A 4258-nucleotide genomic window follows, 5' to 3' on the forward strand; every position below is an offset into this window, starting at 1 on the left:
TACTTTGGACAGTACAGCACTTTGGGAGGCCGAGGCGGGCGGATCATGAGGTCAGGAGATCGAGACCAACCTGGCTAACACGGTGAAACCCCGTCTCTACTAAAAATACAAAAAATTAGCAGGGTGTGGTGGCAGGCACCAGTGATCCCAGCTACTTGGGAGGCAGAGGCGGGAGAATAGCATGACTCTGGGAGGCGGAGCTTGCCGTGAGCCTAGATCGCGCCACTGCACTCCAGCCTGGGCGATAGAGCAAGACACAGTCTCAAAAAAAAAAAAAAAAAGAATAAAGTCTTTGCCTTTAAACAACTCAAAATCTAATTGTGTTTAAACATAAGCAAAATTTAAAGCAGAATGAGGTAAGTACTATAACTGGCTATGTAGGAAGCTGATGAAAGAAGTCCTGAACAAAATTTGGTGGAAGTCCAAATAAGAGTTAAATGTTCTTCTCTTTTCTTTCTATTTTCTTTTGAGACAGGGTCTTGCTCTGTCACCTAGGCTGGAGGGCAGTGGTGCGATCATAGTTTACATCTCAACCTCCCTGGGCTCATGTCATCCTCCAATCAGCCTCTGAGTAGCTGGGACTACAGGTATGCATCACCACACTCAGCTGATTTTTAATTTTTTTTGTAGAGACGAGTTCTTACTATATTCCCAGGCTGTCTTCTTTCTTTTAATTTACCCCTTTCCAGACAGTACACATTACTGCAAATTTCTATCATAATCATGTTTCCAAGTCGTCTTTAGAATCATTAATTTCACATTAAAACTCAGCATTCTGCAGTATCTTCAATTAATTTTATACTTTCTATTTCTTCCTTTTTTTAAAAAAATAATTTCTTTAACCATTAAAAAACATTGCAGATGGGGATCTGGCTATGTTGGTCAAATTCATTGTGAACTCCTGGCCTCGGCTTCCCAAAGTGCTAGGATTATAGGCATAAGCCATTGCATCTAGCTGTCTTTCTTTTTTTGAGACAGGGTCTTGGTCTGGTCATCACAGCTTACTGCAGCCTCCACCTCCCAGGCTCAAGTGATCCTCCTGCCTCAGCCTCCAAGTAGCTGGAATTACAGGCATGTGCACCATGACCTGCTATAAATTAGTAAGTTTTAAATGCAAAACTTCAGTGAAGCTTTTGATAAATCACATAAATAACTCTTACTTAGATTGATGGAAACCTGGATGATAGCTAATTATTCTGTGCTGCTCCCTTCAGTAAACATTTTTATGTATTTTCTCTTTTTGCTTTCGAAGTATCAGTGCATATAATAATATCAAATTTTGACTGTGAACCAGCCCAACTTAATATGTATTCTGCACCTACAATGTATTAAGCACGTTGTGAAGTATAAAGATATCTAAGACATGGTCCCTGCCCTGAAGGAGCTTTTCTAGTTTACTACTTTACCAAAACTGTCAGTACTTAGAAAATATAAATTAAGGGCTAGGCGCAGTGGCTCCTGCCTGTTAATCTCAGCACTTTGGGAGGCTGAGGTGGGCGAATCACGAGATCAGGAGTTTGAGACCAGCCTGACCAACATGGTGACACCCTGTCTCTATTAAAAACACAAAAATATGCCGGGCACTGTGGCTCACGCCTGTAATCCCAGCACTTTGGGAGGCCAAGACGGACGGATCATGAGGTCAAGAGATCGAGACCATCCTGGCCAACATGGTGAAACCGTCTCTACTAAAAATACAAAAATTAGCCGGGTGTGGTAGTGAGTGTGCTGTAGTCCCAGCTACTCGGAAGGCTGAGACAGGAGAATTGCTTGAACCCAGGAGGCGGAAGTTGCGGTGAGCCAAAAAAGAAAAAAAAAAGTGCCACTGCACCCTAGCCTGGCAACAGAGTGAGACTCTGTCTCAAAACAAAAACAAAACACACACACACACACGCACACACACACAAATTAGCTAGGCGTGGTGGCATGCACCTGTAACCCCAGCTACTCAGGAGGAGGCTGAGGCAGGAGAATCGCTTGAACCCGGGAGGCAGAGGTTGCAGTGAGCCGAGATCGTGTCACTGCACTCCAGCCTGGGCGACAGAGTGAGACTCCGTCTCAAAAAATAAAATAAAATAAAATGAAAAATAAAGGGCCAGGCGTGGTGGCTCATGCCTATAATCCCAGCACTTTGGGAGGCTGAGGCAGGCAGATCACGAGGTCAGGAGTTCAAGACCAGCCTGGCCAATATGGTGAAACCCTGTCTCTAATAAAAATACAAAAACTAGCTGGGCATGGTGGCATGTGCCTGTAGTCCCAGCTACTTGGGAGGCTGAGGCAGAAGAATTGTTTGAACCCGGGAGGTGGAGGTTGCAGTGAGCTGAGATTGCACTACTGCACTCCAGCCTGGGTGACAGAGCAGGATTCCATCTCAAAAAAAAAAAAAAAGAACATGTAAATTAGCAGCTCTCAGTTACTTCCTGGAGTCTGGACATAGTGAGAGTCTACTATGTATTGGGAAATGTATGAATATATGATAACATGATAATACACATAACTATTCTAAAAATTTCCCAATCATGGCTGGGTGGGGTGGCTCACGCCTGTAATCCCAGCACTTTAGGAGGCCGAGGTTCGCGGATCACAAGGTCAGGAGCTCGAGACCATCCTGGCCAACATGTTGAAGCCCCGTCTCTACTAAAAATACAAAAAAATTAGCTGGGTGTGGTGGTGCGTGCCTGTAATCCCAGCTACTTGGGAGGCTGAGGCAGGAGAATCACTTGAACTAGGGAATTGGAGGTTGTAGTGAGCTGAGATCACGCCACTGCACTCCAGCCTGGCCACAGAGCAAGACGCTGTCTCAAAAAAAAAACAACAAAAAATCCCAATCATTCTCTACTTGTTATGTACTCCCTTTTTATTTCCCACTCTTGAAAAGCATTTAATCTTAATTTAATATATCTACTAGGCAATTTATATATCTTGCACATATGCATACACATTTGCATCAGCATTACATGAAAAAATCTTCAAAGTTCCACATGACAGCTGTCACCAATCACAATACTATTTGTCAAGTATACACTGCAAAACTTTAAAAACTGACTTATATGTCTAGCTCTTAACCAAATTTTATTTACTTTAGATCTTTATCCATGGTTTTTTAGAGTAGCAATATTAAGTTGTAGTCTAACGCCAGCTGGAAGTAAAACTCAATGGCATATCTTGTTTCTGTATATGTAGTAATGATTTTTAATTTTAATGGCTTATATTCCACCATATTGTTATGCCATCATTTACTCCAAATGTTTTCAAGTTTTCATATTACAAAGTGCAATTACAAATAGAACTGTGTCAAAGGCAGGAAGTTTGCGTGTTATCACTTTTGTTTACGTGAAAATAAATTGAATTTACTGGAATTTTTTTTTTTTTTTTTTTTGAGGTAGAGTCTTGCTCTGTCACCCAGGCTGGAGTGCAGTGGCCGGATCTCAGCTCACTGCAAGCTCCACCTCCCGGGTTCCCGCCATTCTCCTGCCTCAGCCTCCCAACTAGCTGGGACTACAGGCGCCCGCCACCTCGCCCGGCTAGTTTTTTGTATTTTTAGTAGAGACGGGGTTTCACTGTGTTCGCCAGGATGGTCTCGATCTCCTGACCTTGTGATCCACCCGTCTCGGCCTCCCAAAGTGCTGGGATTACAGGCTTGAGCCACCGCGCCCGGCCGAATTTACTGGAATTTTTTAAAATCCAAGTAAAGAGATGTCCTTTGCTATTTACACACTGTGTAGGAGGCAAATTATTCTATGTACGTTTTACAACTACACTACTATCAATAGGACCACGGTTTGGAAAGCCAGTTGCATACTGCTAATCTAATACAAACGTAAGGTGGCGTTAACATCGCATATTCACAGATTTAAGGGCTTGAATAAAAGCTGATCAGGAAACCCCCAAAACTGCTTCTTCCCCCATCTTTGGCTTTACAGTAAAACACTGACATTCTTTCAGAGACTGTCAGACTGGGCTGATAATTTTCTAGTAAGAAACACTCAGTGAGGAAGTTCAGTTGGCCGAGGAAGAGCTTCAGCAGATGCTCTGAGACAGCACCGAGATTTGATCCGGCCGAGCCCCTTCCAACTGGGCTGGTCACTTGGTCTGCAGCTGGGGTGGCGCTCTTCGTGGCTGGGTAGAATGAAGAAAGATTGTAGCTCGTAGCTTCCGAGGCCAGACCTTGGCCAGGACTCACGCAGACTGCAGAGACCCTCAGGGACTCGGCGGTCTTCCCGCCTCCCAGCCTCTTGTTCGCCGGGAGGTTCTGCGC

The sequence above is a fragment of the Rhinopithecus bieti genome, unplaced genomic scaffold (genome assembly GCF_001698545.2).
Source record: "Rhinopithecus bieti isolate Rb0 unplaced genomic scaffold, ASM169854v2 scaffold_5341, whole genome shotgun sequence".
Lineage (NCBI taxonomy): Eukaryota > Metazoa > Chordata > Mammalia > Primates > Cercopithecidae > Rhinopithecus > Rhinopithecus bieti.